This window comes from Nylanderia fulva, unplaced genomic scaffold (genome assembly GCF_048542155.1).
Source record: "Nylanderia fulva isolate GAGA-0341 unplaced genomic scaffold, ASM4854215v1 Scaffold8, whole genome shotgun sequence".
Lineage (NCBI taxonomy): Eukaryota > Metazoa > Arthropoda > Insecta > Hymenoptera > Formicidae > Nylanderia > Nylanderia fulva.
In genome coordinates, this window is record NW_028190916.1 from 2,955,236 (window position 1) to 2,970,848 (window position 15,613).

The window sequence follows — 15,613 nt, forward strand, 5'->3', positions numbered from 1 at the left end:
TCTTTACCAAATTAATTTGATAATTGTCTAAATATAATCCAGCAATGCTTCTTTAATATCTGTTTGTCTCTTCGCAACTAATTTTCAAGAAAAAATTAATTAATAAAATAACGAGTTTTCTATTATGTAATATTTTATATATAAAAATATATCTCCTCGAAAATAAACTTTCATTATATTATATATCTATTTGTACTTTTCAAACCTATTTCTGCAACAAAATTGAATAATAGATTAAATATTTATTAATAAAATAATAATCGCTCTAAATAAAAAGAAAATTTTTCTTATTTTTATCTTAATTAATGATGCGTACAACAAATGATACTTTGCCTATTAAAACCTATGAAAAAAATTAATATAAAACGTTTAATATATTTCCACACATCTTTAGAAAAAGGGAGAGAGAGAGAGAAAGGGATGTGTGGAAGAGAGAAAGACAAGTATATACATATAAACTTCAATCAATATTTAGTCGGTAACAAGGGAATCAGAAATTTGTGAGTTTTCTTCGAAAGAAAAATTTCTACATTATTATATTTCGTAAAGAGACCACACACATCGAGAGAGTTTATCTTACTTTAATAAATTATACACAAAAAGCAAATAAAAAAATATATTGCAGAAGGGAATGTAGCATATTTACAATTACATCAACAAGTTTGTATTAAAAATAGACTGTAAAATAGACTAATAGATAGTACATTTCTTCTTGCAGAAACAAAAGATATTCTATACTAATTAAATAAAATTGGTTTCTGTATTATATATTTGCTTATATATGCTATATAAGGGGATGATTTTATCGAGAACTGGTATGCTATCAACCGTTGATTTTTAGTTTATTTTTCACTGTAGAGAATTTGAAAATTTTGTACGAGAATAATATATCAATGATTGATAAATTATCAAATGCCGATCAATTAATAATAACTCTAATGATATAATATTATTTCGTCATCCAATGATAATAACGAAAATACTCGCAAAAATGTAGTGCGTGAAATTAAAATATTAAAAATGTTATAAAAATAAAATAAATATGTAAATAAATAAATATGTAATATATAAATATAAATTAAATGCTATTTCAATATTTTGGCAAACTATATATTATATGAGTAAGGCTTTCAATAATAAAATAAATATGTAAATTTCAATAGACTAAAAAAGGTCAAAAACGGATAACCAGTGCATCAGGTTCAAAGAAAAATCAATTCTCATTGAAAGTAATCAGTTGTGCGACTTCGCACATATAACTTAAAAATTAATTTTTCCTTGAAACTGACACACTATCTTTCGTGTCTCATTCTTTCTAACCCATTGAAATTTAAATATGTATTATATATTTTATAAATATTATTTAAATAAACTGAAATTTATATATATATATATATATATATATATTATTCGTTCTATCAATTATATTAAACTTATATAATAAAGCAAGCTAAAAAAATAATTATATGTTACAAGTGATTATTGCAGCGAAATGATTTGTTATAGAGAGAGCAAGAAAAATGTTATAAAAAAATTAATTATAAATAACTTTACTTTCATATAACAATATGTGCACAACGGTTCGCATTACAATAATTTTTGTCATTATTTTATTTTTATGATTTGCTTGAAATATCAAATTTAGAAATATGTAATCCTTTTTATAATTAAGAAAAGATTTTATTTATCATATACTTAAATGCAGGCGTAAGATAGATACTTTCATAATAACGTAAAAGGATGAGATATCTATAGGACTTTTTAAGAACTCTTTTTTCTTCAAAATATATGTATATTTATTTTATTATAAAGAATAATAAAATTGTTGTCTCCATTCTCCATGGCATTAAACGCTAAAATAAAAGAAATTAATTACAATTATTACATATTTGTTCGAGATATATATTTTCCATAGTTGATGATTACATCGCGAACACCGTAAAAATGGCATTCAAAATAGGGTAGTAACCACCATCTTGTAAGGAAGCTCTATCAAAATAGAAAAATATTTTATATATCAAGTAGCAGAGACATTTATTCTAAAATAAAATATTTTATATAATATATCAAGTAGTAGAGACATTTATCCTAAAATAATTTTAAGCGGAAGAAAGTTATTGATCGCCTTCATTCGGAGTTGTCAAAATCAGGGAAATTTCTATATTCTTCGCTAAACACTCATGTATATTTATTAACGCACACACACACATTTCGAGGGTTCGTCGAAAATCGTGGCGCCCGAAAATTACGGCCAGCCCTGTCGTAAAAGATGTTGTTTCCCCTTCTTCGTGTTCCACCTACGCCACTTCCACACGCTTTTTCACACACACACACACACACACACACACACACACAGAGAGAGAGAGAGAGAGCAAACTACCCCAGAGAGCCTCACCCCTGGTAAAATTCACTCCTGCCCTCAGTGCCTTCATCCCCCCAGGCGGCTGCTGCGGTCCACTGAATGGCCGAAGGTGGGGGAGCCCCTTTTAGCTGCCCACGCAATCAATAGCAAGGCCTCCCGCTTTTACTGAATGGACTTGGCGCGCCCGCCGCACTCTTCTCATCGCGCCAATCCCCTCCTCTATATTGATTACTACGCCGGGGGTGGATCGGCGCGAAAGCGCGCGCGGGGTGCCGCTCTATCGACCGGGTGCCAGCTGTATTTCTGTTCATTCATAATTTTCGGTTTTCACTCATGATGTTGCCGCGAGCTGGTTTCACGCTGCCGGGAGCAGCCTCGACGACCGAACGAGGGAGTAACGTCTATTTAAGCTTTTAACAAGCTTTTCAGATTTAGCAATGTTGGTTATCAAAATTTCACTAATTTTTTCAGCAAAAATAGCATTCTCTTATAAATATAGGTCAACTTTATTTGAAACTCAAATGTTGCTGTTTTCCTTCTACGATCGAACTAGGCGTTGAGAAAAAATCTCGATTGAATATTATTTAACTTTAACTTTCATTCTTATTGGAATTAATTAATTAATTATTTAGTAATGCTAGAGAGTTAATTAATAAGACAATTAAAATTTCCAGAGTTATTCAATTTATTCTTTTCTCTTGCTACTTTTATTTCCGGAGAGAGAGATGCATAATCAATTAAGTGAATTCAGAATAACTAACATTTTCTGAGAATTTTACCGCTGTGCATGTAAGCTTATTACAATAATCCGAGATTTAAACGCCCATGTTCCATCGTGGCATTTATAGGCCAGCCAGTAATCGTAAGAATATATAGTAAAAACAAATAAATGAAATTGTAGATTCCGCATATTTATTCTGAATTATAAACTCAACAATTTATTTCGATTGATTTCAGTTAGTCTGTTAACTCTCTTGTTACGTTCTTCTGTATAATTTCAATCGGAGTATTTTTTTCCACAGCAGAAGGCTTTGTTTTTAATTTAATTTACCATTTCAATCTCATTCACAGAATGTTACTACATGCTAGCGGAAGCTTTCAAGGTATAAACCTCTCTCTCTAATACTTTCAACGAATCGACCGCCGACACCTCTTTCTCGAGAATCCAAGACACCAATCCTTTAATCCAGATCGCAAGCTACACGTTGCGAAACTTGGAAATGATCATCATTTAATCCGTTCCGAATTTACAATCATTTACGGAAAATTTAAAGGTACCGATATCATTATAAATATATAAATAGAAACAAGATAGTAATTTAATAATAAAATTAAAGAATAGAGAAGTTGAGAATATACTAAACTGTAATAGTTTTATAATCGCGTGATATAAAAAGGTTTATATAATTTGAATATATGTCACTAACAATAAGAATATATACATATATACATGCAGAATATATAAAATAAGAGACATAACTCATAAATAATGTAATGCCAATCCAATATAATAATTAAAAATATCTAGTTATAAAAGTAATAATAACTAATACTTCCTGAATTTCTCTCTAATTTTTCTCTTATAAATTCATTACAGGTTTCATAAATTAAAGCTGCATCTAATATATGTAGTGATAAAATTACTCTTCAGATCCGCGCCACAAATTGTACGTCTATGAGATGTGGTTTGCGAAGGTAGAACCCTCGAGAAATACCATATTATCGTATTAACTCTATTCGGGCGAAATTGTTTCTGTCAGTGTATTGATCCACCATTCAGAATTATTGACATGACACTGATCCATCGGATTGGATTTCAGTACCTCTAAATAGCACGTGGATTTGATAAAAGATAGTAAAAGATGTTATAGTTTGGTGAAGAGAGATTTATACGATGTCCTAAAATGTGACAATACGCAGGAATGAGAATGTATCCTCGTGAGAAAAGAAATTTAAGTTGAGAGAATCTCTCTCTCTCTCTCTTCTCTCGTCTGTGAAAAGAAGAAACTAAAATACGAAAATTAAACAAATTATATATAGTAGGCCAACTGAACGAGCAAATAAATAAGGTGTAAAAATTTTTATTAATAGTTAAATAATTAAATTAACATTCCGTTACAGAATCGATATAAATTGTAAACGTTTCGACTGCACTACAGTCTTTATCAATACATAAAAGTTAAATATTAAAATACAAAGTTAAATGTTAAAACTACAAAGTTAGTTAAATATTAAAATATAAAATTGAAACGATTCTTCGCTGTTGACCAATAGATATGCAAGGCGATTGGTCTGAGATGCCAAGTTATGCGACATTTGAGCATGCTACGGATATAATACGCGAATTAAATCAATGTCAGAGAAAATTAAAAAATCTTTCAACTTACATTATCGTTTTAACAAGTCCTTTTCCCCGATATTTCAAGTGTGTGTTGCGAAGTCTGAATACCAAATGTCAAAATAGAGAGCGTGATGTATTTATTTATTACCAATGTTTTTTCTAAATTATGATTCAGCAAATTTTTTAAGTATGTCAAAATAACTACTGTCTAACAATTCGGTGTCTGTATTTAAATTAATTCCATTTTTCTGTTCTTTAATGTGGATCATTTCAGATATTAGTCTTTTATGGTAGTTCTTTTCGTGATCCATAATTTTAATATTGTCCCAGTCAAAATTTTTACACCTTATTTATTTGCTCGTTCAGTTGGCCTACTATATATAATTTGTTTAATTTTGTTAAATTATACGAGCCTTTCATTAATTAATTAAAATACGAAAAGTTAATAAATATTATACATTAATAGATTTATTTTATACGAAGAGAAATCATATAAAAGCTGTATTACGGAAATTGCGTATTTTAAATAAATATATTTCCTTTTGGCAACGCAATTATTGCAAAAATTTAATTATATTATGTGCATAATATTACATTCATAAAAGCGAAAAATGTTCAAAGCTTAACGTGCAATTATTATGTTTAATTTTTATACATTTTTATATATTTTTTAAATATCCTTTTCAATATTATTGTTATAATTTGATGTGACCTAGTTTTCATAATTTCGCGAAATACTTGTGCAGAAAATTAACGTAATTTTCTATACATATATATATATATATGTATATGCACCCAACATTATTATCATTTCAGGTGGTTGCTTCATTTTTTTTTTACAAAAGTAACATTATTAGATTGAATAATATCAGTGTAATAACGCTCCCCACATCGCGTAAGGTCAGAGCATATTTCGCTCTCTACAGCTGGAATCTAATTATGTGACGTATCGCTATCATTAAAAAGGACAATGATTCCTGCGCACGAGATTCCTGAGAAAATTGTATTCATATCTCTTCTTGATTCACACGCAAATAGTATCGTGGGCGTAGAATTAATAAATTAATTTATTCAGATAATTTGCAGCATCCGCCGAGCATTTTTAATTTATTTTGTGCCATCGTGACATGAATTTCCCGAAGGCAAAAACTGCTGTCGCTCGTAATTATTTCCTGAATAAACGTTAGAGGTAGAGCAAGAAATTAATGAAAAAGTACAGTATATATAAAGCAATGATCACAAGGAAACTCGAACAATTTAATTATATCCCGAAGACTTGCAAAGAGATTTATAGGGATTTGCGCGCAAGAGAAATTATGAGATTAAATTTATTAAAATGCAGCCAGCGCTCTTTCGCTGAACGAAAAGTTTGCCACGAAGAAGTGTAATTTTCGCTTGAGGCTGCCACCTTGAAAGTGAGGAAATAGTTGCCCGTTACTCATATTATATATAACATTATATGCGCGCTCATAGTTTTCCTCTAAAGTGACGTACGTCAAGTATGCCTAACATTATTAACTAAGGTTATTGTACATTCTTGGATATGCATGTGGTGTTCATTGAGGTAAACTACATCTCTCTATCATCGTTAGAGAGAGAGAGAGAGAGAGAGAGAGAGAGAGAGAGAGACCGTTAGCGATCGTTTGCAGTACTGTGTTGCATAGCTTATCGTGGTCGGTGGATTTCCTCCATCTACGCAATTTTATGTAAATTGCAGTAACTAGAATATATACGCTGATGTGTAGCTTTTAGATTGGTTTGCTATTTATGGTAAACTGACTAATTGCTTAATCCGTTTTGAGTAAATTAAAAACACACAATTACGCAAATGGATAAACAACAAACAAATATAGTCACACACTAGAGGAGTATTGTATGTACATGATATAAACTAGAGAGTTAAAGACACACTAGAGACAATTAAAAAATGAAAAAAAATATTATTAAATAAAATAATTAAAATAAATTATAAATTTATTAAATAAATATAAATTTAACATATATAAGATAGGCAATAAGAGCCAAATCGCGGATGACAGTGCGTTATTCTAAACGAAACTAAATTTTTTCGTTAGAATTAAATACCTGTGCACAAGGCACCAAATTTTTACTTGGACACGGCCAAGATATAAAATTGGAATAATCTCTACAAGAGATTTTTAATTCCATGTATCCCCTATTCCCCCTAAAGAATTAAAGTGCGAGAGAAAAATATAGATCCGAAAGTCGCAGAATCGGGAATCGAACCCGAGACCTTTCGCTTGCCGGGCGACTGCTCTTCCAACTGAGCTATTCAGATCCTTTCGATTCTATACTTTTCTCTGTTATATATATTAATGTTGGTAAATAAACGCCTTTAAGATTCTGCGACTTTCGGATCTATATTTTTCTCTCGCACTTTAATTCTTTAGGGGGAATAGGGGATACATGGAATTAAAAATCTCTTGTAGAGATTATTCCAATTTTATATCTTGGCCGTGTCCAAGTAAAAATTTGGTGCCTTGTGCACAGGTATTTAATTCTAACGAAAAAAATTTAGTTTCGTTTAGAATAACGCACTGTCATCCGCGATTTGGCTCTTATTGCCTATCTTATATATGTTAAATTTATATTTATATATTACAGAGCCTAGTTAAACTCTTAATTTATACACGCTGGCTTAAAGGCGTTTATTTACCAACATTAATATATATAACAGAGAAAAGTATAGAATCGAAAGGATCTGAATAGCTCAGTTGGAAGAGCAGTCGCCCGGCAAGCGAAAGGTCTCGGGTTCGATTCCCGATTCTGCGACTTTCGGATCTATATTTTTCTCTCGCACTTTAATTCTTTAGGGGGAATAGGGGATACATGGAATTAAAAATCTCTTGTAGAGATTATTCCAATTTTATATCTTGGCCGTGTCCAAGTAAAAATTTGGTGCCTTGTGCACAGGTATTTAATTCTAACGAAAAAATTTAGTTTCGTTTAGAATAACGCACTGTCATCCGCGATTTGGCTCTTATTGCCTATCTTATATATGTTAAATTTATATTTATATATTACAGAGCCTAGTTAAACTCTTAATTTATTAAATAAATTAAAAACGTGAAAAGAGATATTGGTACGTGCTATGAAAATATAATTTTCACGATCACATTTTCTTTTATTTAGGGAACTGTTTAAAACAATAGCACTTCTAAAGCCTTTTTTATTTCCACTCTGTAAAAGAGTCCCCGTCGAAACAGCGCACTTTTGTACAGACAAATGGAAACCGCAAAAAATATAATACCGAGAACAATACAATTTTTATATTTCTTAACTCAATAAAACATTGTCTCAATTTATATCCTTTTCATTCACGTTCAGAATTCTACGTTTTCTTGTTAATATCTTTGTTCGAATTTTCTACAATACAAGAGTATGAAGCGTAAAATATCGAGAAAAGTAGATCTCGGAAATCACTATGTACATATTTTAATGAAAATATCGAATTTTCGTTACACGGAATCGACGTCAATCAAAACTTGATTAAAGATATAATAGATATAATAGAATTATAAAGAAAAATATCAAAATTTAATAGTGATTTCTGTGTAATAATGATTTAACGAATTATTACGATAATTTTTATATTTCTAAATCAGATTTATATATTTTTCTATAATAAATATATATATATATATATATGTAATGTACCACATTATTTTATCATTTTCTCTCAACATTTCTTCTATAAACGAATATATTTGTCAATAATTGTAAATATACAAAATTTTTATATTAACATTTTTTTATGCAATTTGTAAATTATTACAATATGCACATCGCATTATTTAATATGCACAAATATTTGATCTCGCTGTTAAATTTTGAATTTAATGCAACTGATTTGTTCGAAATGTAGGACACGTACATAATACAGACATTTAGCGTGTATTTAATGATAACAAGTATGCCAGTTTCTGAATTTTGCGTTACGTGTTATTTAATTTAAAATAAAAATTTGACATTTTGCAAATTTTGATACGTTCGTTATAACTTACTTAATGTAAATAGAGCTGAGGCTTAACAAGATGTGACATTATTAAACTAATTATATTTATTAAAACTCTTGCTCCACTCATATTACTTGTTTAATTTGAAAAATCGGTTTAGTATAAAAAAAAGTGCAGATTAGATTGAAACTTGTTATTAAATGAAGCCAGTGGTATTATAACTTGCAAGATGTTTCAAGAACGAAGATACACTGAAAGAATTTTCTTTTAAAATTTACCAGAAAATCATGTTAATCGTGGAACAATATGGTATTAGAAGAATTTTATAAGAGTTTCTCTGATTAATATTTACCACAATAAAAATCCACAATAATATCTACCGCAATAAAATATAAAATATGTTTGATTAATTTTACTATGCACATATTAATATTTTTTATTGTGGTAAATATTAATCAGAAAAACTCTTATAAAATTCTTCCAATACCACATTGTCCCACAACCATAATTTTTAGGAAATTAAATTTGAAAAGAAAATAATCTCTGTGTGATAAATAACGAATTTGGAATGAAGTATATTTACAAGTATCACGAGCAAAATTATTCGTATTTCACTTTTCAGAAATATTAGTATCATCTACTTTCGATAATACTGCCTATACATAATATTTTGTCATAGTATAGTAAATATGATTATAACGAAAGCGAGGAGTCTCAAATCAATAAACCAAGTTTACATTAGTTATAAGAGAACAGAATTAATACCGAATCAATAAACCAAATTTACATTAGCTATAAGAGAACAGAATTAATATCGAGCGGAAGATGAAATATAGTGCGGGTACAAACTTTACGAAAACTATCCTTCCTATGTCTGTCTAAAGTGCACATACCACGAGCTCTTGAATGGACCATTCTTGCCCCGATACGTCTCGTTGTTTCCACTCCCGTCTACCCCCACGCTCTCCCCCTATTTTATCTACCGTTTTCTCCCTTCCTATTTTGCCCTGCGATTACGTCCGTAATATACATATTGCCCCAAAAGTTGATTGCGTAGGCGCGCATTTTTTAAAATAATGAATAAGCTCATCCTCCGCATATTTTACTATTATAAGTCAAGCACGCAAATATGTTTTATTATAAAATTCCACACAAACAAAAAAAATATAGCAGATGCATGTATATCTACAACTAGTTATGAGATATTTTATTTACGGAACATTTTTTAAATTAAATTTCTATTTAATAAAAATTAAATAAAAATAAAAAACCACTCCTCAATGTTTAAAGTCGACCAGACTGGCAATAATTTATTATAAATAATTATTTGAAATACAACAACGTTTCGGCTGTCATTGCAGCCCTTTTCAAGTACATCAAATTTAAAACAGTAAATCAACTTCTATGCAAACTACCGACAATGTTAACGCTTGTTTTGATGAACAATGTCTTGACATTGTTCATCAAAACAAGCGTTAACATTGTCGGTAGTTTGCATAGAAGTTGATTTACTGTTTTAAATTTGATGTACTTGAAAAGGGCTGCAATGACAGCCGAAACGTTGTTGTATTTCAAATAATTATTTATAATAAATTATTGCCAGTCTGGTCGACTTTAAACATTGAGGAGTGGTTTTTTATTAATTATTACTGGCAACCTTAAGGATTATTATTTATTAAATAAAAATGTTATATTTTTAATTACATTTAAATAAAAATGTTATATTTTTAATTACATTTAAATAATAATAATTACATATGAACAAAAAGTTAAAGCAGAATAGTTCAAACATATACTATAAAAATTAATTTGAAAAAACATACTTTTTGTTTTTATAATAATATGTTTGAAAAAATGATTTTTTTACTAAAATTAAATTAAAAAATGATACGTTAACATCTATTTTGTGTAATAAAGAAAATGCATTTTAGTCATCAAAATGCTCAATTTAATCATATCACGTCTTCAATATACATATACACTTTGTGTATATACATACATGATTCTCAAGCACGCGCGTACAAGAGAATCTCTCTAAAGCCCTTAATACCTACTAGAATACAACATGTGATGAGACGGATACGAGATTGAATCGACCAATCACGAAACAACAAACAATTCAAAACTGCGCTGTGAAAAAAGCTGGCCAGCTTTTGATTTTTGCACACTACTGTTATAAAGATACACTAGCAACGTTTTTCAATTGATTTGTCTTTGAAGATCAAAATCAGAGAATCAAAATTAAAGAAGAAAAACTAAATTAGAAGTTAAGAATTTAATTTTAGCTACACACATTAAAATATTCCATAATAAAAGTCATTCCGACAATTCTGAAATTCAAAGAAATTTTGGTTTTATTTAAATAATTAGCTAAGAGAGAGAAATATTATTTTTAATCAAAATGTGCACACAAAAATGCTTTGTATTTTTCTTTTCAAAGAATGTTCTATAAACCATAAAGTTTCCATTTGCATAATCAATCTCGATTATGATTTAACTTATCTCGAGATTTTGCATATTAAAACTATGCAATTTTCTCAAAATAAACGTCAGCGTCTTTTATCAATGCTATTATGGAAGATCGAAGATCTTGAGCAAATCCTTCATGATCAGATACAAGATATATTTCATTTTTAAATGCACTAATTGAATAATTAAGTTTATTCAAATTTTACATATATCATAGTTGAATAAAATATATATATTAAATATATATTAAATATTAAATTATATTATAAACATTTACCTGAAAAAATGTTCATAATACAATTTAGTAAAAGAGAATGAGAGAGAGAGAGGTGTACACATCAAATATATATATTTTAGCAAGAAAAAAAGTTTAGAAACTTGTTTTTAATTTTTTTATATAGACGTACATAACGATATAATTTTCTTCTAGATATTCCGTAATTCATGTGATAGAATGTTAAAGTTCTCATCACTTTGCCGCAATGATATTTGCAATATTAAATCCTCATGACATGATTATTGATAAAAAAGGAATCAACAACTAAATAATTAATTTCAATTCGCCATTAACTGCCGCCTACATTTAATTCGATCATCAGCGATCTACACAACTTCGATCCGATCCATCGGACTATATATATATATATATATATATATATATATATATATATATATATTGTATATATATATATACTTATTTCGAGGAGGCTTCTAGGATGGCACAATGTGCGTCACTACGGCGATGACACCCATTGTTGACACGACATACATACATTGTCCCGTTATAATGGCGTCAGGTGCAAAGCATAAAGCCGTATTTTACGAGAGAGATTCGTATTTCGATGCGAGCCTCGTGAGAGAAATTGTCGATGCGAGAAACTTTTCTGATTCATTTGCTGCCCGGTCATAATTACTCATGCGATCGACATTGCGCGATGCCCTTTTCTTCCAATAATAGATGACTAAAATTATTTAGCTTAACTTGCCAGGAAAATCCAGCTGCTTTTTATGAAATATATTAATATATATATATATATATATATATATATATATATCATAAATTGAAATTAGATTTTGCCTTTATCGATTTCTATTAATCTTACCAAGAGAGAAAGAATTAATAATTATAATTGTATAAAAAATGACTTGAAAACTGTTTTAAATGTTAAATTAAAGGACCTCGAAATATCGCGAAATATTGTTATAATCGAAAAAAGAAATGATGAAAAAGAAAGATTAAAATCTTATATTTTGCAAATGTATTGTAGATATATGGTACATATTATAATTATATTCCATATTTAACCTGGTTTGCTTATTATTTGCATGAATAATGATTCTAGTTGCAAATTCCATATCAAATTTCATATAACGAGTTATTATCATAGATTAATATTAAATCGATTGTTATACAATAGATATACGCGGTATAATTTTCTAAAAAAATACTTAGTTTTTTTTTTAATTTGTCGACGCGATAAATGTAACCTTCGTCCATATAGATCAAATAATTGGTGACATAATCTCGTAATTCGCATCGCTCTAATTTTCCTACCCTGACAGCAGTATACTTCCATTTCAATATTAATAGATCCGGCATTGTCACATATATCTCGTTTCATTCCTTGCAATAACTAGCATTGTATAATTCGTTCGCGCTGTGGACGCGTGGGCGTTATACTCGCTGAAGATCGTAATCTCGCATCAATCGTATGAGATTGATTCATGTACGCGAGGAAGATAATTTTTGAAAAATTCAGCCACGCGATTCCTACACGAATCGTTATTTGTATACCTATTATTGAAAGCTATTGTGAGCTTTAATTAAAAGCGCATTATCGTATTTATGATAAAAGTCGCGCCTTTGTTTTCAGTTAACGTTGAATAGAGACGAATGAAGTATTACCCATTCAGAGTAAATATTCAATAAGGGATAAAAAATTAGATTTAATAAATCGAAATTAATGATACTATAAGCGAAAGATAAAATGTTTCAGAAGATGTCTAATTGTGTCTGCTGCTAAAATGAATCCTGACTACCCCGGGCTTTTTCGGGGGCACGTTGTATAGCGTAGTCGCAGTCAATATAGCTTAAAGAAGCTAAGTTTTAGCTCGCCTGCGCAACAAGTATCCGGGAGTCAAAATCGTTATAGCTCGCTCGCTGCGGCTTTTCGTCCTCGACTGTTTTCGCGGCATTTTGCCCCTTAATCCTGGAACCGCAACCGTGAATGAATTTCGCAGCTTTCGCCGAGAAGCCGCGATACGGCAATTATTCAATGAGCAATAAACCGTTAATCTATTTCAATCCGCGCAAATATTTAATATATTTAATTTACAACAAAATTCATATTTCGTCATTTGCATATTCTCATTTCTGTGCGACATATCTCTCTCTATCCCTCTTTATCCCTTCTTCGAAAGACAGATGAGTTTGACACACCCTTCAGGTTGGGTAGATGGTAAGATTAAATAGCTGTCAATTCAATCGCGTCTTTTATTACTTTTTACCCGTTATTTCAGTCACGGCGAGATTAGGGCGGAAATCTCTTTTCGAAGCGGCACGGCGACTAAAATGGGAAAAGTTCTCAAACACTTCACCGCCTTCCTTCGCTGTCTGTCCGCTTCATCGGCGCTTTTTGTATAAGTTCGCGAGCTCTCGGAACTCACCTTCCTAGCACTTAGTCGTGGAAAGTTCGTTAATATAATTGAGGAGGAGTCACGAGGATGGGAACAAACATATAAGTGCAAGTTTGATTCAACTGTGCTTGTTTTGCAATCAAACTTCAATTATCTTATATAAATCATACTAAGAATAAATTTTGTTGCAATCTTCAACTTCTTTATCACTTTCAAATATAAGTAATTCTTATTTTAGATCAAAATATCTCGAAAATATCTACGATATTGTGAATTAAATTTCAGACAAATGTATCAAATGTCACATAAATTAAATATCATAATGTTATCTAATATCTTAAAATGATGAAACAGTAGAACAAGTAAGATATCTCTCTCACGTTATTCAACGTCCGAAACAGAACATCTTTTAATTGAGAATCCTAAACAAACTAGAGAAATCTACGAAATGAGACGAATGATCCTTTTGACGGGGATCGCGCGATTTGATTTTCCTCCAGTGTTTTCTACGGTATTATTTACTCATTGTCAGAACAAGGGGATATTACTTTCTGTAAGAGGCAGCGCTCTATGAGCGACAATATCACGCAACTTTTCCTGCGGCCGGCTAGGATACGTGGGCGAAAAAATATTAAGTTCACCTCTCTATGTAGCCAGACGAGAGCTGGTATCTAGCCTTTGACATTTCGCATGATACAACAGTGCTTTCCTAGATCCCGAGGAACTCGCGTAATGGACGTCACGTTTATTCCCAGACCATCCGGGATTTACGTCCGGGACTGAAATATTTTGGTCGTAATCCTTTCGAATTTTCGACACATATTGAATAAAATGTGTCTTGCGGAAAATTGTCATTTCCGTCGTTTCCTAAAATATATAGAGACGGAAATTGAAGAAGGACGCGAGCGCGGGAAAATCAACCGATTATGCGAAAAAGGGACTGTGTCAATTCACTGACGTAATCTAGAACTTCAGGATTTATTTTTTAGATTTTTATATAAGTTCACTGTTTTTCTCCGTTTTCACGCATTCACTTATTCTCATTAGATCATTATCGCGGAAATTCGATCGTCCTTGCCCACTTCAAGATATTCTTCATTATATGCAAGATAAATGATATTTATATTAAATTTTAAAATCAATTGGAAGAAAATAAAATTATCTCTTCGTACTTTTTTCTCGAGGGTAAGAAAATAATCTCGATATCGGCTCGACTTTGAAACTCCAAGTAACTTAAAATTGAATCACTCAAATATCCACACCTGATTCATCAAATTGTTGGGCGTCCTTAATATCCCCTTATACATTTTCGAAATAACAAGATCGTTACACGATCGGTTATCAATTATTCGAGGTTTTGCCGGCGCTCCGAGGGCTCTCCGAGCGACAACTACGTCACTGACAGAAGAGGGGTGCAGTTTCCCGGACGTACATTTGTAGGATGGTTTTCAGGGAGGAAAATTTAGCAGACGCGCCGGAGAGAATGGCGGGAGGAATCCTGCGCGAAGGTGGAGTTCCCGAAAAAGAAACGGAAGAAATGTGATGGAAAGCGTGAACGGGGGAAGAACAAACGGAGGCGCGCGACAAAGACAGAGGGGTGGAAGAGCGTGACAGAAGAGGAGGACGAGGGTGGCAAAAGGAGTACGAGAAGAAGGGATGGAATAGAGAGAGAGAGAGGAAATGGGCCGAATGAGAGAGCATGAACGAGGCGAGAGAGAACGAAGTCTCGAAAGAGCATCCCCGTTTTCGTGAAAGGAACAGGGACCTCGGCGACGTGGTGGCAGGATCGACGACGACGACGATGACGACGAGGGGTGACGGAGGGAG